At 34.8% G+C, this 22,807-nt stretch overlaps 1 pseudogene; it reads left to right on the plus strand.

Annotated features, from left to right (window-relative positions):
• LOC124510067 (60S ribosomal protein L18a-like) overlaps positions 1–21,432 on the plus strand; it is a 105,941-nt pseudogene extending 84,509 nt beyond the window's left edge.
• Positions 21,433–22,807: the final 1,375 nt, after the last annotated feature.

Here is a 22,807-nt window from a genome sequence, read left to right on the forward strand (position 1 = left end):
GCATAAGTGTGTGTGGGCAGTTTTTCACTGTAACTCTTCTCCCTACTGCTGATCCAACTGAAACTTCCAAAGATAGCTCCCATGTATAAGTCTTTATTAAGCACATATATTTGATTATTTACGAAACAGGACCAAACTGCTCTTTTCATTCACAATAGTTGTGATGAATGAACTGGAAACAGAGACATAAAGACAGAGAGGTGAAATTATTTACCAAATATCTCAAAGTAGGTCAGCACAAACTAGATGTAAATCTCGGAGGAAAAAAAAAAAAAAGGTATGGGGCAATGCATTTAACTTTTAAAAGATTAAGAGAGCTCAGTATTAAAAGTCTCTCTCAGATAGGGTAGAATTCCCAAACTTCACAAAATTTCAGACAAATTTATAGTGATGGTTAACAAACTGTGTTCCAGGTAGCATTCCATAGGTGCCAAGTAGGGCAAGGGTTCAGGTCATAGGGGAAAGGATAAGAACTCCAAACTCCCTAACCTATCCTCAAAATTTCTACACTTTTTATTTGTGCTACATGCTTAATTGAAGGAAAATGCATTCCATTTCTTTAAAAAGAAAAACTTCATAATTATTTCAATGCCTGGGAACATGGAAAAGTGGTTTCTGAATACTACTGGAAATTATATGAGAAGTCTCTAAGATTTAGTTTAAAGTCTAGCTCTGAGGGATTTATGTTATTGCATTCTCATAATGCCAATAAATTTACCCATTTTTTAAAAAAAATGTAATCAAATGTCAGGCAGTATTTGAAGAAAGCACTTCATTTTTACCATAAAATTCCCGAACAGAATACCTGGCTCTGATTATCACCATTAGCAATCAGTGAATATTGGCAAATGACCTTATATGAAGGGTACAAGATGACTTATTTCTAAGACAAGAAAGCCTTTGAAAAGATTCTAATTATTTAATGACAAAATCAAAATATAACTTATGTGAAGTTTGACTTAAATGCACCCCCAAACCAATTTCAGAAAAAGGGAATATCAAGCAAAGGTTATCTCCATTGATCTCAGTTTAGGCTTTTATACTTCTCTCCTTTCCATGATGGGGACTTTGGTGAAGCAAGGTCTTTGTGGTTCTTGTTTTTCATACTTGCCAACTACCACGCCGAACCATCAAAATCTCTATTGTTTTGTATTGAAATCAATGTTTACAATAAAAGTATTATTGGGGCGCCTGTGTGGCTCAGTAGGTTGAGCGACCGACTTCAGCTCAGGTCACAATCTCACGGTTTGTGAGTTTAAGCCCTGCGTCGGGCACTGTGCTGACAGCTAGGAGCCTGGAGCCTGCTTCGGATTCTGTGTCTCCCTCTCTCTCTGCCCCTCCCCCGCTCACGCTCTGTCTCTCTCTGTCTCAGAAATCAATAAACATTAAAAAAAAAAAGTATTATTAAATAACTACATAGTGAAGGGAAGTACTGACCAGGGACATCTGCATTTTTAATAACAAAATTTATGCTACAGAAACAAAAGGTCTTGGGGTTTTTAAAGTTAAATGAGAGGGGTACCTGGGTGGCTGGTCGGGTAACTGTCCAGCTCTTGATTTCAGCTCAGGTCATGATCTCACAGTTCCTGAGTTCCAGCCATGATTTGGACTCTGCACTAACAGTGCGGAAACTGCATGGGATTCTTTCTCCCTCTCTCTCTGCCCCTCTTCACATGATCTCTCTCTCTCTCTCAAAGTAAATAAATAAATTTTAAAATAAATAAATATATAACGTTAAATTAGACTTCTATAAAGCTGGGTACAAGACCATACAGAACAGTAAGGAGTGAGGAAAATAAAGTCTCTGCCACTTTTAACACGCTAAGTCAAACAAATCACATGTCAAGTTCAAATACACAGCTTGACTATACCCAACAAGAAATAAATGACTCTCACTGGCCCCCAATGTATCATGTTTCTTTCAATAGAAAACACTTAGCTTATACTGCAAACTGTTCTAGGATATCCCTTAAAATAGCCCAAAGAAGCTGTAGTAATAATAATAATACCAAAAACAATAGCAACAATAGATATTGATGAGAATTTTTCTAAGAGTCTATCATGTGCCAGAATCTGTGTCAGATGATTTTTGTGCAATATCTCACTAAGTGCTTGCCAATAAACAGCCAATGACACAACACATTTTTATTAGTTCCCTTTTTAAATTTTTTTTTTCAACGTTTATTTATTTTTGGGACAGAGAGAGACAGAGCATGAATGGGGGAGGGGCAGAGAGAGAGGGAGACACAGAATCGGAAACAGGCTCCAGGCTCTGAGCCATCAGCCCAGAGCCTGACGCGGGGCTTGAACTCCTGGACCGTGAGATCGTGACCTGGCTGAAGTCGGACGCTTAACCGACTGTGCCACCCAGGCGCCCCTATTAGTTCCCTTTTTAGGGACAAGGAAATGAGGCCCAGGGAAATCAGGTCTCAAGTTAGTGTATGATAGAGGTAGCATTTAAACCTAGATGTCTTTGACCTCAAATTATTCAGAAACTTGCTCTTCAGTCCTATCTCCCCTGATAGTTTCTTTGACCACTTTGAATTGTATACCTTCTCTGAATTCCTGCATGTGTTCTGTCTCCAACAGTTAGTTACTAATCTGAATTTTAATCTCTCTCACACCTGTATCTGGTCTTCCCATATAGATTTTTTTTTTTTTTTTTGCTTCAGAAGGATAACATGCATATACGGACGGCAATGTGAAAACTTAACAGTGGTTTTCAAATATCATCTATTTTCTCTATTAAGAATAATTTCTAGCTTTTAATTTTAACATGTTAATCATAAGGATTTATGTTCATTTCTGTTTTGTGATTAAATTTAATTCAATGATTAAAGTGTTTGTATATAAAACAGGATTTTTACATAATAATTTTCCTATTTCGGAGTTCTGCATTTCATTCATCTATTAGTTGTGCAGATGATGCCTTAAGTAAGACATCAATCTGTTGAGTACTTTCATTATATTTTTTATAGTCTTTCCTCCTTTTACTCTAGTTTATTCTTCATGAATATCAATCATTTATAAATTGGAATTTTACTCTTTTAATCTACTGACCTCTTTCTCACTATTTGTATCCTTTTTTCTCTCTTCAGTTTGACAGAAGGTTCTCAGGTTTATCTTCCACAGTCTTTTTGATCAGACTTTCTGTAGTACAGTGTGCCTCCCATCCCCACACTTTTTAGTATTTGAGCAGAACAATTCATTTCCTAACTTTCATTTTTGAAATATCCAATTTGTAAGTCATCTGGTTTTTTTTTCCAACTCTTTCTTTTGCTTTTGTAGTTAACAGTTATTTAAAAAAAATTTTGTCTCTTGAATGTTAATAGTGTTCATTTTTTGTTTTTGAAAAAAATTCATAGCCTTGATGTTGTCATTATTTTCCTTTTTTAAAAAATATTTATTAATCACGAACATGAGGCCTAGTTTTTCTGCTGAGAGAGGAGAAATGCTTCACTGCTACAGAGGGACTCTTCCAAAAATGTGTTCAGCTGCAGAGCTGTTTCATTATTCACAACATCGGTCTTAGGACTCAAGAGCCAGTGGAGACTCTGTAAGGTTCTCACATAGGGGCAGACCTACAGAGCAAAGTGTGGTCTCTGGATTTGACAAAACTGCTAGATTATTCTTCCTAGTTTTCTGTTTAACCTGGCATCAGTTCTACATAAATGGTTTCACTGTGTGGGACTCCCATTCTGGTGACACTACTCAGTGTCTCACAGACAACCGTCACTATATCAAGGAGATGTTCCCAACCACTGCATGTTTCCAGTAGCTATGTATGTTTTGGGGGCACTCATCCCAAACACTGTTCTAAAATGCTTAAAGAACTTCTAAGGGGAGAATACACATCTGTCCCAGTTTTTCCTAGGTTTTAGATTTTACACCACCAAGTTACTGAATACTTAGAGGGTTCTGTCAAGCTTCTAATGAAAGCTTGTCACAATCCTTTTTTGCCAATTATTTTGCCTTAGTCTGTCCCTATTGGTATTATGCATGACAAACATTTATATTTAGTGTATGACATGCATCCCTCACAAAATTCTACAGCTAACATAGATTTTCTTCTTTATGTTCCTTTGATTGTTTTAGAAGGGTTTAGTAGAATGACTTAGGTTTTTATTTTACTCATAAATCACATGCTTATGGATTGAGGGGTACAGTAAAAGATCTCATAATCTGGATAAATTAAAGTTGGCATATTTCATTTAAAAAGTCTAATACAAAGGGAAAAGATAATCCAATAGGCATACAGAGCATAAAAAGGGGGCTATTTAGAAAGAAGTGACATTTGGAGATTCTAGCAGGTAGGAAAACAAGTAATTAGAATCAGAAAGTCTACAAGCAGGTAGCAGGGTTTTTGCCAGAAACAAATGTATGGGGTCAGGTTTCTAGACTGTGGAGTTGGGAAGGCTGAAGACTGGTAAGATCTACACAAAAGTGGCTTGAAACTGGAATCTAGTTACCACAACTACAGGACACAGGTCACAACAAGTCGATTTTCCAGAAAAGAACTAAGAATGACTTATTATAGAATTCTGATCTAAAGTACCTTAATTCTTTACAAGTAGGGTCATGATGACACTGACAGTTTAGGTAGAGAAGACAGTTTGGGGAGAGGATTGATATAGAGACAGACACTGATATTTTGCTATAATGTTAACTTCTGTGATACTGGAGTCCATGTGATAAGAAGCACAAACAACTCACAGGTTATAGTGAATAGTATGAATAGTATGTTTATAAAGAAATTGAACTTTTCTGGGATTACCCAATACCTCATCTGTTATTTTTCAAACACTGTATTTCTTCTTATGTATGATTTGTATTCTTTTAAAAAATGCAGTTCTTCATTTCCCAAATCTTTGCCGTTTGCTTTTAGCATCTATACAATACAAATTGAAATTGTCCTTAAATTATATTAAGAAAATGTTCTGTATCACATAAGTGAAATTGTGTTTGCTATTCAACATGAACATAAGAGTTTTTTTTCATGTATCAATACACAAATTTTAATGATAGGTCTACAAATCATTTTATTTTATTTGTATTTTTATTCATTTAGTAAGTACTTGTTTACTGTGTGATTGCCCAATTCCATGTTATGTACTGAAAGGGATGTGTTTTCTAGCCCCAAAAAGCAACATTATAGCATATACAGTATTTGAATTCACAACTATATATGAATAACTAATATTACATAAATCGACATGAGAAGATTGGCAATTTAACTATATAAATTTGTTTATATGCAAATAAGTATAAATAAAAAATAAAATATAACCTATTAATAACATTTTTCATGGAAGTTTATTTAGCAAAAATTTCGTGTGGAAACAAAAACAACAGCATTGATTACCATAAAGGGAAAATTCTATAATTGGAAAAGAGAGAAATATATGTTCAATGCAATATATTCACCAGTAGTAATAAAAGCTTACTGACATTTTTACAGAAATTTCAAAGAAAGGACGGAAAGAATGGTTATGTTTATTTAACATTAATTCATTCATTCTATTCCCTAAAGATAAGAATCATAAACCCATCAAATATACTCATTCTATCATGATATTTTGTCTCAGAATAATACAGATTTTAATTTATAATTAGATACACTGAAGGCATTAAAGTACATATTTTATAGATCATACATGGTAGCAATATGGACTAGACTTTAAATTGTTAAGAATTACTTATCAAAATAAAGTAAATGAAATAATTTTGAAGTAATTCTTTTTCAATTACATTTATTTTACATTTTATTATTTTCAAAAAAAAAAAAACATTACTGGATCTCTGGCACCCTGTTTTACAGAGTTGAATATATATGCATTGCAACAAAAAAGAATAATATTCCAAAAACTTAAATTTATTTCACCCAGTCATTCTTTTGATTAAGTATATTCAATGGCCCTTTCATTGCCTATTAAGCAAAGTAGAACCTGGTGCTGGTGGGCATTTAATCCTGATTATATAAACCTTAGAGGTCATCTTGTCTAAGAGCCTACTTAATGTATATATCACCTCTGCATTTCAATAACACGAAGAGTGAAATCAGGGGAGGTAATTTGCATATGGATGGTTATCATGGCTCTAATCACACTGTGACAGGGACCCTTCCAAGGCTCTGTTTACATACAACCAGCTCTTGGTACTTGAATGATGCCACTACACTGTAACAGAAAGAATTAGAAGATTATGGAATGAGAGAAAACTCTACTGAAATCTTAGGTCTTAAACAGTTACATACTGACACGCTCAACTCTTTGGATATATGTATGCACGCTCAACTCTTTTTTTATGCTTTCTGTGCACACAGCCTGATTGAATTTTTCAGCTTCTCTAGAAGTTACATGTGGCCATGAGACAAACTAATTTCAAATCAACCTAGGTGAGAATGATGTGCTCTGCTTTCAGGACTTAAAAACACCCAAACATAATTTTCCATGTTTTTCACCTTTGATTCATTGACAGAAGGCAAAGAACCTTCAGGCTGTAGAGAGAAAAGCTACACTATGATAAGTCTGAATCTCTAGATTACAACGTAGGAAACTTCCTGCCAGTTAAAAACATCATTTTTGAATTTTACTTACTTATAAATATGCTTGTGATTATATATTTAATTATAAATAAATTATAATAATTGTTGTGTTTGCCATGGAAGCTAGTGACCTTTTCATTAATGCAGTTGTGACATGTCAACATGATACCACCTATATGTGGTTATTATAACATTAAATAGTCTATGTATTGCTGAGAGTAAGCATAATAATGCTCTATTTCATGCTTTATATATCTCTTTACAGTTTGTTCCCAGAACTTCCTTCCTCCTGGACCAGGTTCAAGACTATGGTATGATATGAAGCAAGTTTACTAACCTTCCCATAATAAGACATTTCAAATCTTTTAAAAATTATCATGTTCTTTTCTTCTTCTTTTCACAATGAATACTTTTAATTTCTCAACATTTTTTTGTATATTATTATGATTAGCCTGGAATTCTACCTTGAATATTCATCTATAAAACAAGGATTAGTTGGGCATCAACTATGTGCTGTGTGCAATATTCTGTGAGCACCAGGGATACAGAGATAAACAAAACAGTGTAAATCAAAGTCTACTATAAAAGGCAATATAAATAGATATGATACTTACGTAACATGAGCTATAGTAAACATACATTTCAGTTTGTTATTATATCATAAATAATATAATTGTCCAGATATAGTCTGAAGATTGTAGGGTATGATCTAGCTATCATATCCTTTAGGGCATTATGTTTACAGTATTCACTCAGTCATCCAATAAATAAATACTCAATAACATCTTCCAAGTGACAGGCACTGGTATTATTTACAATAAATATATACTGTTAATGCCTTCATGGGGCTCATTGATTAATGTACTGAACAAATAAAACAACCTAAGGAATGTCAATAGACTTTTGACAAATATTTTAATCCCTTGTTCTTTTCTCCCCCTTTACTATATCTCTTCTGGCCATAAAAAAATTCTCTAATATCTTCACAGTTTTATGTACCAAGAGCTCACAGAATCTATGAGATCTAGGTAGTCCAGTATTATTTTAATGTTATTAGCATTGCAATTCTCACCTACTAAGTAGAAGTTGTCTTATCAAGTACTTGGACAGTAGGACACTGAGAATAAAAAGGAAAGACTTAGCTATAATCGATTGTTAATAGTTGACATGATATGGTGGCAGCAAGACAAAAGGAGTAAAAAATTATTCTGATTTTGAAGCATGAAAAATGTTATTATCATTAATACAAAGAGTAAAGTAGGTAAATAATTTGCATCTATGTGGCAATGATGGCTTCAATATTTAGAAATTAAGGCTTCAGGGTCTGATTTGGACAACCAGAAGGGAACATTTAGAAGGCAGCTCCAAAAAATGGTTCTGAGACAAGGAAAATCTGATAACTGAAGTACTGAAGTGATATATCAAGAAAAACTATAGAAAGCAGAGATTAATATAGACAAATCATTTCATCCAAATAAGTGATTAAATTTGGGAGAGTATTCAATCTTTTTAATTTTCTAACTTTGGGGGATATACATAGGGGTCCTGGATATAGAAGTATTTCTTTATCCAACCAGATGATGCATACTGCAAATTTTAACTATATTGTTGTTAAATATTTAAGAATAAATTAAGTATATCAGTCAGTGGTCAATCAGGAAAAAGAAGAAATTCTAGGTATTTCACAAAAATCATTTAATATAGGATATTAAGTCCTACAAGACCATTCAATGCATTGTAGGAATGAAGCTCAGGGAGGGTCTTTACGAGCTCTGTAGTAACTGACACCTAAGGTCATAGTTGTTTGTAGTAACAGGGCAAGAGGTCCACTGGGGAAAGCCACAGACTGAAGCAAATCTCTGTCTGCTGAAACCCACACATATGCCTTTTACTATCAATTCTTCCAAACCTTGTGTAAGTAATTCTCACTGGCAGAACCTATGCTGACAAAGGACTTGGGATCATTTTGGCTTTTAACCCCGAGGTTACAGCAGAGAGGGCAGGAATGAAACTAAATGCCAATAGGAAATCTGGTACAGTAACATTAGAATTTGTTGGTTATTGAAGGCTATGCTTCAAAGAAAATGTGGTTCAATATGATTGATTCTCCAAAGTTCAAGGTGAAGAACTCAATTTTTACCTATTTACCCTTGTACTGATCAGGCTTGTGAAAGCCAACAGAAGAATCTTTAAAAGTTTAATTTTATAATGAGTTATTTAGTGAAATGATTAGGAAGGGAAATGTAATAAGAACAGGAATTTTTAGTGGTTATTAGTTTAATATGTTACCTCCACTAGACTAGATGTTCCTTGTGGGAAGGGAGCTTCTCACTTTAAAAAAATTTTTTTTAATGTTTATTCATTTTTTTGAAAGAAACAGAGCACAAGCAGGGGAGGGTCAGAGAGAGGAGGACACAAAGAATCTAAAGCAGGCGCCAGCTGTCAGCACAGAGCCTGATATGGAGCTCAAATTCACGAACCGTGAGATCATGACGTGAGCCAAAGTCAATGCTTAACCAACTGAGCCACCCAGGTGCCTCATGGAGCCTCTCACTTTTGATCATAAGTTGACACAATCGAAAGGGAGAATAAAAAGATGGCTATTAATTTATTCATGTTTTTTATCTTTGTGAAAGTCCTTTTCTTTCTCTGCAAATATTTCTTAATAGAAGTATTTAATAAACAAAAATATTTTAATAAATAAAATTTAAATGTATTTATACATAAAAGTATTTCTTAATAAAAATAGGTTATTAATAATTGCATATACCAATAGTGAAATGGAAACTCAAGGTCAATCTAATGATCCTAGAGGGGAGAATGTCTAAAGGGATTACTGAATCATCAAAGAAAAACGGATTTTTTTTATAGATTTTAGGTATAGTATATGTTTTATCATAAATTATTTGAAAAACTAGGAACATTATATTCATTTACCAAACAACTTGCATCAGAAAGCTCAATTAAATTTAGAAATTTAATTGGAAACACTCAATTAAAATTCAATTTAAATTTCAGGAGCAGTGTCCATTAATAGGGGATCTATTAAATAAATTACATGCTGTAATATTTAGCCATTAAAATAAATAATGTTAATAGCAATAAGAAACATTTACTGAGTGTTTACTTTGTGGAAAACAGTTTGCTAAGTGCCTTACTTGCATTAACTCAATGAGTAATTTATTAGGAATATTATTATTAAGTGGTAGCATATAAATTTTATTATAATAAAATCTATTAAAATAAAGATATTTCTGAAAAGAAAGAAACACCAAATAAGCTTCTTATGGAAAATCACATAACAGTAAGTAGGTAGTTTACAGCCATCTGATATGAATCCTGGGATAGTCTCATTTCATACAAACATTTAATTGTATGCAGAATATATGCACTAAGACCATTTTGTTAACTATTTTCACTGAATACATAAGTTATCAACTACATATCCCCTTAATTATAACAGGAAAAAAATTTTACTTACAATAACTTTACAGTAAACATTGAATATAATATTAAGTATAAATATAATGTATAAATATATGTTTTATTTCATAAAAACTGAAAATGAAAATGAGTGATTCATGTCTGTTATATTCCTCAGTTTTTCCAATTTACAAATGCTTAGAAAATCCTATCATACTGAGGATCCACTAGATCAAATATTGATTCCTATTATAAATAGAAATCATTTCAAAATACATTTATGATCACAAAATGAAAATTTTAGAACTTTATCCTACATAGATTTCTATAAAGAATGGTTGGAATGACATCAGCTTCATTAGAAGACAACTTATGTTTAAAGCCATCATATCTTTCTACACTATTCTTCTTTTGCATCCTTAATTACTTGTATGATATATTCCTTTTGCTACATAACTAGCCATCCCAAAGGACTTATTCTAATGGTACTCACCTGCATCCTTGAATATATATAACATCTTACACTGACTGTAAATAGCCAAACCACCTACTTTGTAAGTTCAGAGACAACAAATCAATGCATGATAAATAACACCATTCCACTTTTGACTAAAAAACAGGAGGTTAAAATGTTTCCCATTATTGCTACCAAGAAAAAAAGAAAATTTTCTGCCTTTGAAAATAGATGTTGACTTCTCTTGACAGAATGTAAGTTTATCTACAGAAAAGATCCATGAATTCTTAAAACATTTTTTCATAATAATATAGTCAGTCCTTTAAAAAGTAAATGTAAGAAAAAACTGTATATATTCTCTATAACAAGTATTTAAACCATTTCACATACCGACAGAGTTAAGTAGTGTATATTTCTATACACTACTGTATAGATATAGGTATATTCCTAGCTTGAGATTCTTATAAGGCAGACAGGTACACATATGAATACATATATCACAAGGTATTGTGCATTTACAAGAGTATAGGAACAAACATAGAAAAAAATAGCAATTAATTATGATGTGTCCCCATGGTGGTAGTAGATGGTGGGCAAGGGTGCTGAGAAAAAAGTATAAATGAGGAGAAAAAAGTTATGGATGAAATGGCATTTAAACTTGGTCTTGATAAGTGAGTAGAATCACAGTAGAAAGATGGATTATAAAAGCGGTCCATGCAGACTAAATATTATGGGTAAGTTCTGAGTATTCTCATGTATATAATTTAATTAGAGACCATAAATTGAAGCACATAAAAATGTCAGGATAGGTACTCAAATATGGGTCTAGCTATAGACAACTGAGTGTCAGAATAAAGCATTCACAATTGATTTGGCAAATAAGAGAGAGAAATTGAAGGATTCTGAGGAGGAAACCTGACTTGCAAGAGAAGAAGGGAAGTCTACTGGAATTTGTAGGAATGATGTTGAAAAACAATTTTGATAGTGTAGGTAAGAAAATGTAACCTTGACCTGAGGGAACTAGTTATAAAAGACACCTGATAGCTATCGGTATAACTCTAGTACTTTCCTGTAGCAAATTTCCCCAGAAACATATTAAAAAACCAACATGCTAAGGAAAATCAGTATGTTGTAGGGAAGGCCAGCAAAAGAAACTACGTGCATATGTGTGTATAATTTTTCCTTTTGTTTTGGATGCTACTTTTTTTTTTTTTTAACAGTATGGTAATTATTAACTTCTGTGCACCATAGAAAGGTAAGAAGACAAAAGTAGTCTGGGCTTAACTTACAAATTAACATACACGCAAAAAATCATCAAGGACATCTGTGTGTTATACCTCCCTCAGTAATATGTCAAAAAGACCACCTACTCTCTCAAGAATGATGCCTGCAAAAAGCAGAGAGGAAAAAGTTCTCGTCAAGAACGCTTTTTGTTTTTCCTACAGCAACATTAATTACATTGTCGGCTAGAGCTGAAAGAATGAGATAAGCAGAGGCAATCTGATTCTCATCTTGTTTAAACTTGTCAGTTCTAAAATGAAGTCAAGAGTTAGTCAGGGAAAATGGAGAAGGTCTCCTTCCTCATTTAAAGATAAATGGGAAGTCCAACTCCTGAATTTTTTTAAAAGGAGGGTTACTCTCTAGAAGACAATTGTCTCTTTAAAAGTGTTTCTAATTCAGCCTCTCACATGACAGCCTCCCAGAGTCTGAGAGTGATATGTTTCATCAGGAGACACTCCCATCTTCAGTGCAGCTCTGTATCACCTGTTCTGCCTTTGACCCTCTGCTAAAAGAAAATGGATCTCTACAGTGCTTAGAAGCTGCCAAGACTTAACAAATTTTTAAGCTGAATTTTTGCTTCAACTCAGTGTTCTTACTTCCTAGTTCTGCTGTTTCATGTGGCGTGCTAGGCAACCCTAAAGAGAAGCTACTTTCAATAAGCACTTATTTGTTAGAATTCTGACTCCCAATATGACCCTGGAGATTATGTACATGTATCTCCAGAGGAGAGAAAGAAGGAGAGGGAAAACTGAGAAAAGAACAAAAATAGATGAAGTATGAATACGTAGATCACCTAGTGAAGGGAGAGTTAGAGAGTATGACACAGAGATGTGAAACAAAGCATCTGAGAGGATGTGATGCCTGGGATTTGTCCCAAGTATCAAAACACTATGAATGTGCCATATATTGAAGGGAATTTCAATACAGATCTTATCCGGTCAACATTTTTTTTTTCCCTTCTGAGTTGTGAATCCTCTTGCTCTTCTAGTTGTGTATCCCTAAATTTTTCCTCAAATAAAGCCTTTTATTTTTTCAAGTGTTCAATGAGTGGAATGAAAAGAAAGAGACCATTTTATTTCTCATTTCTTGGACACATTTTTTTTTTATCCCTTAGAAAGTAAATACATTCAAATAATACTTATTAAAATTATCTGGGACAATGCTTTAAAAAGCCCAATCCATGAATGGTTTTATTGTTGAGATTAATATATTTCACCAAATTCCACCCACTATTCCATATCCAGACTGCTCTGATTGCTCACATGAATTTTTTAATTAGATATATTTTTAAAGTGTATTCTTTGAAGAATTTTTTTTTAAACAGAAGCTTAGGTACATGAGTGAGTAGTGACTTTATGGGGGAAAAATATCACTTGAATCAAGACATGAGGTCTATCCTATGCACCAATGCGGTGCCTACAATTTTGATGTGACATTCCAATGAAATCCTGAAAGTTCAGGTTTAGGGTACATGGGCTGGGAGAAGACTATTTCTCCATTATCTTCTTCATAATCTGAATCTTAAAGGTCGGTTAATGATGGCAAACTGATGGAGAAAAACTAAAAGCAACAAAAACAAAACCAACAAATAAGTTTTATTGTCAATTGAAAAAATAAATAACCAGCCCTGATAAGTAACAAAGAATCCTGATTTTAAAAAAGAAAGTGCATTTGCCAATTTTTTTCTAATCTCTTTAAAGTTTTTCAATAGTTCTAAATTAAATCCCTTTCATCCTTATCTCTTTTTCCATCAGAAAATCCGAAGGGTATTTGGATTCAGACATCCATTGCACCAAAGATCTTTCATTACACAGCACAAACAAGCACTTTTATTGAACAAGAACCCAATTACTTAACCTAGCTTCAGGTTTCATTCTACCCTGCCGCATCTACCTTGACAGAAGCCTACTAATCTCTTCTGATGGACGTTGCTACATATCAGTTCTGATACAGAGAGATGATTCCTAACCTTTTTGTAGAGAACCACTGATTAAATAAGCTCAGATGCCCATCTCAGCTTCCTTGGACCCATGAATAACAATGAGAAAGAGTGCAGACAGATATGGACCCTTTCCTCCTCTGTATAAGGAACCAGCATTCAAAGAGTTGAAAAAAAGGAGTATCTGCTCAGAGAAAATGACTAACATTTACCAAAGTCCTGTACTGGCAGTGTCTGAGGTTCTCTCCAGTTTGTTTCTGTTCTTTAAATTACTATCATGCTCCCTCCATTTTGCTAGTAGAGAAGAAAATAAATTCCGTAAAGTTCTTGTACTTTTCTTGTACTTTTGTTGCTGCCATTCTTGTTTTCAAACTCATTGATAAACAATGTTAATGACTTGACCTTTATGTCAGAAATTCTCAACAGTAAATGCACATTAGAAGAACCTAGGAACCTACAGCCTGAGTCCCATCCCTACAGATTTTGATTTAATTCATCAGGACTGGAACCTGAGCATTATTATTGTTTTTAAATTTCTCCAGATGATTATAATTACAGCCAACGTTGAGAAGCATTATTTGGTGTAAATAGCAACTAAATTTTGTTATTATATTAGAATTATGAGCAGCTGTTAGGAACCATTTTAGTTTAGCTTCATTTCCAAAGCAGGAATATTTTAAAGAAAAGCCTCTGGGGGCACCTGGGTGGTCCATTGGTTGAGCATCCGAATTCCTCTCAAGTCCTGACCTCCTCGTTCATGAATTTGAGCCCCATGTTGGGCTCTTTGTTGAGAGCTCGGAACCTAAAAACTGCTTCATATTCTGTGTCTCCCTCTCTCTCTGCCCCTCCCCTGCTCACACTCTGTCAATCTCTCTCTCTCAAAAATAAATAAACATTAAAAAATTAAAAAAAAGGAAAGCCTCTAAAAGTTAACACTCATGAAGACATTGTTACCTCACAGGAAAGTCTATTTCTTTGGTTTACTTTTTAGCGTTAAATCTTTAGAGAAAGTTCCCAATATATTTCAAAGTATCCATGTACAAGACTGCTCATGACAACACTGTTTTTCTTAATAAGTTCAATAGTATCCAACAATAAAGAAGTGGAGTTACACACACAAACACAGAGAAAGAGAAAGAGAGGGAGTGAGAGAGAAGGGAAAGGAAGACACCAACTAACTCACATAAATGGGAATAGGGAGAATGCCTTCAGTGTAAAATATTTTACGGATGTACTTATATGCATACATGTACATGAATAATACCTTTTTGAAGAACACTTGTAAAGGGTAGTTTCTAGAAATATAAGGTTAGGCTTTTATTTCTAGTATATACCTTTTTAATTATTTCTATATTCTAATCATTAGTATGAACTGGTTTCATATATTTCAACTTGGAGAGACTATTTGGATAATGGGATAACAAATCATTTCTGCTTCTTTTTTTAGAAGTTTTTAGTATTTTCCCAATACTGATGTGAAATTAGCTACCCACACTCTTCCTTGTGCTACCATTTGGAGGTGATGAAGTTACCAGTCTTCTACATGATGGCCCATTAGCTATTTTAAAGAAAACAGTAATGTTTTCCTTTGGTGGAAACTCATTTCAGGTTTTCTTCATATTCTTTTGAAGACTGTACTGTGTGTTTAGTATTAATGTGCTGGTATTAAAGGATATGAAAATAATTTCACCAATTTTTGCCATGAAGAAGCTTACATTCAATCAAGGAGATAAAAATAAAAACATAAATAAAAATAAAAAGTAGTAATTTCATTGCAAGTTTATTAGTAAACAGAGGAAACAAATGCCCACAGGGGAGTCTATTCTCTCCAGATGGGGAGCAACCAATACAGGGAGTGTAAAATTGGCAAATGGGCATGGAACGTTTTTCTCAAAATTTACTTTTCTTTTTTTTTTTTTTTTTTTTTTTTTTTTTTTTTTTTATTTTTGGGACAGAGAGAGACAGAGCATGAACGGGGGAGGGGCAGAGAGAGAGGGAGACACAGAATCGGAAACAGGCTCCAGGCTCCGAGCCATCAGCCCAGAGCCTGACGCGGGGCTCGAACTCACGGACCGCGAGATCGTGACCTGGCTGAAGTCGGACGCTTAACCGACTGCGCCACCCAGGCGCCCCTCAAAATTTACTTTTCAAGTTAACAGAATTTTGATGTGTTATTTTATTTCAATTTTACAACAGTACCAGATATTATTATTTCCAATTTATAACCGCATAAGTAGAAGCTCATGATATAATGGCTTTAAGATCTTTTCTTCCCTGAGCATGTTCTGATTCATCAATGTTGCTCTACAATAGCCAAGAATTAAATATACTTTCTAAATATGGTCTGATCAGTGCACAGGCAAGTGACACTACTGAGTCCGCTGATTTTAGGACTAATACCTCTGATAATTCGTTCCAGAGTGAAGAGAGTGGAAGGGAAAACAAACAAACAAAAAAAGTTGATAGGATTTGGGTATATGGAGAAAGAAACAGCTAAGCCTGCCTGGAAGACTCAATGATGGCTTCCGAGAGCAGGCAGTGTTGGCTTGAACTGAGAGTTGACAAGCAAGGTTGAGTTTTCCAGGGGATAAATAGTGGGGTCTTCATTCCAAGCACGGGGAGTGATACAACCAGAATACTACCTGTTTAGACACAATGGATGCTTTCACATTGTGTACAGTCACAAGAACAGGAACAAAGGGGCAAATGGGAGTGAGGTTTGAAAGGTAGATAGAGGACTGACCATTATTATCTTGGGAATTTGGATATGATTGTATAGGCAATTAATATAACAAAATAACAACTCATTTTATGTCCTGGAGAAATACCTGTGTATTTTCCAGACATTAAAAAGGAATGAAAACATGTATAATAGAGATACTCTCAGCTAAAATAAAAAGTCACATAAATATCAGTAGTCTTTAAGTTGAAATGAAAATTTAATACTTTTGTAATTTTTACTCCCCATCAGGAACACAGTTACACACTTTTGTGAGAAACAATGGTCGTTTTCATTAAGCTATGCATGATATAGAAGAGTCAACAGGTGCCTAATATGACTGTTTGTGGTTAGGATCACTTTCAAATTTATTTTGGCATAGTATTTCCATCAGAAAATTCTAAGTCATTTTTTTTAAATTTGTACTTCTATTACAGGTCATTTATTGCAGGCTGTTTACTATGATTTTTTGCTTACAATTTCTTGTCAAATGAAAAGCCCTAACTTAGCTTCTCCCGAACAATTTCAACCTTTAGCTTCTATAGTACAGCTGTCTACTGCATATCCTAAAATTGGGATCCCTACCGGGAACAACAGGAGACCATGGTGAGGAAAGAAAATACCCAGCAATATGTATGAAAAGAGATTTTTTTGTCTCTTACTTTTAATGTTCTTTAAGATAGCATGCTGGTTTCCTCTGATGCAAGAACATTCCTCAAAAGACACTAAATTTAGAGTCATTAAACAATATTCTTCTCTATGAAATTCTTATAAAACATTCATTGTTGAGATTTTTAAAATATGGGTTAATAAGTAGTTTCAGACAATAGCAGAACAAAACTACTTATTTTATATTTGGAATATAAGACTAAACTGTATTTGTGTGATACAATGTTAGGGACTATACTGGTTATTTTTACTTGATAGAAGTATGATTTATAGTGTCTGTATGTAGATTAATTGTGATTGTTTCATGTTTTATTGTCAAATTTCCTTGGCTAATCAAGCCACAGATAATGAAGCTGGCACAAGAGATCACTTTCTAGAGTTTTCAAGGTCAATATGTCAATTAAGATCCGTGGGCTACTCATTAGTACCGGAAAAAAATGAACATGCTGAGCAATAGGAGATTACAAGTCTGGGATATCAAACATCTGTATTGACTTATGACAGCCTCAAGTTCTCTCTTTTGTGAAGTGATTTAGAGGGGCAAATTACTTTTTCACTAATTTGACAAAGATGACACTTTTTAAAACTTCCTAAAATAGGTTCAAAGATGCTGCATCACATATGTCCATAAACCATGATACATATATTGCATCAAATTCTCCAAGTACATACTGTCCATTTCATCTAGCAGAAGCATTAATTTATTTCATTCATTCATTTGACAAAGACTTATAATTCACTGAGTATGTACTGTGAACAAAGTTCTGGGTTAGCCAGAGGAGAAGGGGAAAAAAGAGGTAACCATGGTTTTCTGTCTCAAATACCCTACAGAGATATATACTAAGCAATTAAATACATGATCAGTTGATTATAGCTGGTATAAGTGTCACAAAGGAAAGGTGCATTATGTGAGAACATACAATTATCATCATATAGTACCTTCAATGAGAAAAACAAGTATGAATATATTCATATAATATAGATATTAATTTACTAAATATAATTGAATATGTATTTATTGAGAACCCACTATATTCCATTCATTCTGTGGGGGTTAAGGATCATACAATGTAATTGGGGAAACAGACATATGCAAAGCCAAATGCTAAAAGCTACAGAAGCACAGATAAAAGGTGGTCCCTGAGATTAAAAAAAAAAAAAAAAAAAAGAAGAATACTTGGAAAAGAGAACTGGTTCATTCATTTAATAAAATATTTATTAAACATTTATCATTTTTCCAACATGGTGCTTGGTGTTAGGGATTTATGTCAATAAAATATAACCCCTGCCTGTAAATGACTCGCTTTCTACAGCAGTGGTCTAAACCAGGATGGTTTTCTCCTCAGGGGACATATGGCAAAGTCTGGAGACATTTTTTTTTTTTTTTGTCATAACTGGGGAGGGGACACTACTGTCATCTAGTGGATAGAGACCAGAGATACTGTGAAACAGCCTACAATACAAAGAACAGCACCCCCAATGATGAATAATTATATATCCCAAAATGTCAATAGTACCAAGGTTGATAAACCCTTGAGAGCCACAGAGAAATAAGTAACCAATTACAATGCAGTATTATTAGTGATGAAATTGGGCTGTGTTTTAAAAGACTAAGGAAAGAAAAGGAATAAATGTGATGCATTAAGGATAGTAGGCAAGGAAAATCATTTAACATAGTACACTATTATTGCAAATTATGGTGAGATTCTGGAAATGCCTGTCAAAATGAAGATAGCAAGGTTAATAAATAATGGATGTGAGAGGGTTTTTGAGAGGTAAAATAAACATTAATTTATTAATCAATTATATGATGAAAGTTTGTGAGGAGAAATGGTTGAAGCAGATGGAAGAGTCAATGATTTCCTTACAATTTGTTTTGTTTGGGTGGTAGGTTAGATGGTGTTAACATTAATATATATCAGGACAAAGGGGAAAGACAGTTTTGAAAGATATTAATAATGATAATAAAAATAATGCTTACATGTTACATGTCAAACAGTATGTTAGTCACAGCAAACTATTAAATTTGTCATAACCCTTGTTAGGGAGGTAGAGCTATTTAAAGTAAGTACTGTTATCTCTAATTTTTAAGAAAGGGCAAGAGAGATTAAATAAATCACTCAAGGTCACATTGCTTATTCGTGGCAACATCCAAACTCCAATTGATATTTATCTTCTGAAGCCAGTGTTGTCAACCTCTATGCTCTACTGGATAAGTAAGGAGAGACTGTAGACCATCCAGGTGGAGTTTCCACAGTTTGGATTTAGATTGCCTGGGCTCTCCAAAAAGCAAAACCTGGCATAAAAGTTTGTATACTACCAGTTTATTAGGGAATACAATTCCAGGGAAGCAGAAGTGAGTAGAAATTTGAGTGAGACATAGATACAGGGAGAGCAAACATTCAATTTTAAGTCAAGCACGCTTGATTGTTTGACTGCTGGAATGTCTTCTAAGAGATCATCCTAACTGTTGCATTTCAGGATAGTCCATGGATAAGACAAAAGGGAGAATATTCACCACCTCTCAACAACATTAGTTAAAAATTTGCTCTAAAAACTTTTAACTCTTCTGCCTTTCCTACATTGCTCATCTAGAGATACCAAGTGGGTGTCAGTGGCAACAGAGATGTCTTGAGGCAGGAGGCAAGAAAGACTCAGCATGAATGGAAGATAAAACACGATGAGTTGTGCCAGTGAGAATCAATCACAAGGAAAGCTAATGCAAAATAAGAGGCCAAGCCCTGAAACAAATACAACTGCGAAGCTACGCAATGGTGTGTACGAAATAGCTGACATATCTGTTCTAAATATTACCAGCTTTGTTGTGCTCAAGTTATTTTCCCTTCTGGGGTCTTAATTTTCTCATCTTCAAAACGGAGAAAATCAGAGTACCTATCCAGTAGTATTGAGAGGATTGAAGGATTTAATATATATTAATAATTTAAAACAGAATGAACATACGCACCAAATGCACTTATCATTTATTATTGACATCACCATCATCATTGTTGAGAAGGAGAAAATCAACCCCTTAATAGCCACAAACGGGCTGAGTCTAACAGCAAGGCCTGGGTGTTGTTAGAGCTGGCCTGGCACCCACAGTTAAGGGTATAATGTCCTCTTGTTGAATATAAATTATCTCGGACAAAACACGAAGATCCAACAATGTCACTTTGTGACCATGATGAAGTGAGACAAAAAAATAAAAACTTAATTTATCAAATAGAGAGTACGATAGTCAATACTCCAAAGAGTATTTGAGAAAAATGGGTAAAATAGAAGACAGATTACATTGGGCAAATTGATGAGCAGGAGATGGGGAAATCAATCATTTTTAAAGTATGAATGTGAATAGGACAGAGATGGGAATTTAACTTGAGGAAAATGTAGGGTTGCAGGAGAAATTACTTATGACAGGGAGAAGTAAACATTTATTTGCTTTAAGAAAGGCTCTGTGGGAAGGAAGTGTTTGCAGATCCAAGAAAGAGAGGGAAATCTGATGAATTAAGTTCTTAAAGTACATAGAAAGGAGAGATAGCAAGAAAATCGTTGGAGAACTAACCCTAAAAAGGAAAAGGTATTCATTCTCTGAAATTGGAGGAGAAAGTGAGATAAATCCTAGTATCACTGAATATGAACAATCTGTGATAGAGGGTCAAGAGGGGCAGGTAAGAAATTTCATCACCATTGACTTGTTTTCTCACTGAGGAAATAATCCAAGACATCTGTTGAAGTTAAAGGATAGTAGCTTGGTAACACTGGGGCAGCCACAACAAAAAAGGGACCTGGAGCCAACAGGAAAGAAAAAGGTATCAGACATTAATAATTATGCAGCTAACACTTCCTTTTGTGGGTGGCAGTGAGAGCGGAAAGTGCGCCCAAAGGCCTCAGGCACACTGGGAGAGTACAAGGTGATAGAGCACTGCCTGCCTACCCCAAATGCCATACTCTGCACCTCTATCACGTGCAAACCATTGTACCTAATCATGTTGTCACCAAGTCCCACTTCTGGTACTTTGTGTCTCAGCTGAAGAAGATGAATATATCTTCAAGGGTAATTGTCTCCTACGGACAGGTGTTTAAGAAATACCCCACGTGGATCAAGAACTTCGGCACCTGTCTGTGCCATGATTCCCCCATGGCACTCACAACATGTACCAAGAGTACTTGACCTGACCACTGCAGGTGCTGTTACCCAGTGCTACTGAGACATGGACACCTGGCATCGCACCTGGGCCCACCCGATCCAGATCATAAAGGTAGAGGAGACTGCAGCCAGCAAGTGCCCACCAGCAGCCAACCAACTCCACGACTCTAGGATCAAGTTCCCACTGACCCACTGGGTCTTGCATGGCCAACAGAAGCCATGTTTTACCATCAAGAGGCCCAAAAGCTTCTTTTAGATACAGAGCTTCCCTGTCCCTAGGTCTGCCTAAAGAAACGCCTTGGGAAAACCAAAAACCCAAAAAGCCAAAAAAACAAACAAACACAAAAAAACCTAAACAAAACAAAACAAAACAAAGAGAGCGAGAGCGAGAGCGAGAGCGAGAGCGAGAGAGAGAGAGAGAGAGAGAGAATGCAGTTAAGGCAGAAGATTCTACACTCATAACCCTAAAGGACCTGATCAGTATAGCTGTCATGTTTCTGTAGAAGTCCTAAGCATCTGAGATGACAAGGAGACAAATAAAATTCTTGGACCAATCTCTGTTATCAATGGCAAGTTTTCTGTGGTGAAAAGTTAAGAGGAACAAAAGAATAAAAAGTCTTAAGCGAGCACAGTTGAAATGAGCAATCAATGTGTCCAGGCCACATAAACAGGAAAACAAAGCCTGCTACAGAATGACCCATTAAAGGAGCTCAATTTCTAGGTCACTGGAGGTAGGGAATGGAGGAGGCAGGTGGAGATGTAAGGGTGGGGTGGGGGACGGCAGCTAGGCTCAGTAGCAGTGCCACTGAAGGAATTTGAAGGTTCGAAAGATAGAAGGTTTCAGATAAAGAGTTTTAAGATTTTGGAAACCAAACAATTATAAAAGATAGTAACAAGCATACAATGATCTAGAAATTTGTCCTTGAAGTTGGGCAGTGGTATGGAGGGAAGAAACTAGAGAAAAGTTCCAAGATCCTAGTGGCCAGGAAAGGTGTTACATGTTAACAGGAGATAAACTTTAAAAAGATTACTAAATATTAGTTATCCTATTTTCTCAGGCCAAATAAGATTTCTAGTATACTATAAAAAGAAGGAATAAAAAGAAAGCCCCTTTAATGTTCATATTATAGTTCAGAAAACTTACATTATTGTATAACAATTTCATTAAACTGCAGTAAGATTTATTTTTACAGAATGCTCATATGCTACAGATAGACATTACCTTCTGAAGAAGATGTCAAATAGACTTGTTTATGCCCACAGAAGCCGCATATGTAGAAAAAGCCACACACATCTACTACAGTTTCTGGAAAACAGCTGAACAAATTGGTGGTAACTACGGATGGAATTTAAAACAGATTCAAAAGATATAAGAAGCTACATTGTTAAAAGAATGGTATATAATTCTTGTGCTTTTTTATGTATGAGATTCTTCTTTAAAAAATTTTTTGATGTTTATTTATTTTTGAGAGAGAGAGACACACAGTGCAAACAGGGGAAGTGCACAGAGAGAGAGACACAGAATCCAAAGTAGGCTCCAGGCTCTGAGCTGTCAGCACACAGCCCTACACAGGGCTTGAACTCATGGACCGCGAGATCATGACCTGAGCTGAAGTCTAATGCTTAACCAA

Source organism: Lynx rufus, unplaced genomic scaffold, assembly GCF_022079265.1.
Source record: "Lynx rufus isolate CCGP_SWC_20201006 ecotype Redwood Valley unplaced genomic scaffold, mLynRuf1.p SCAF_1, whole genome shotgun sequence".
In the NCBI taxonomy this organism is placed as follows: Eukaryota; Metazoa; Chordata; class Mammalia; order Carnivora; family Felidae; genus Lynx; species Lynx rufus.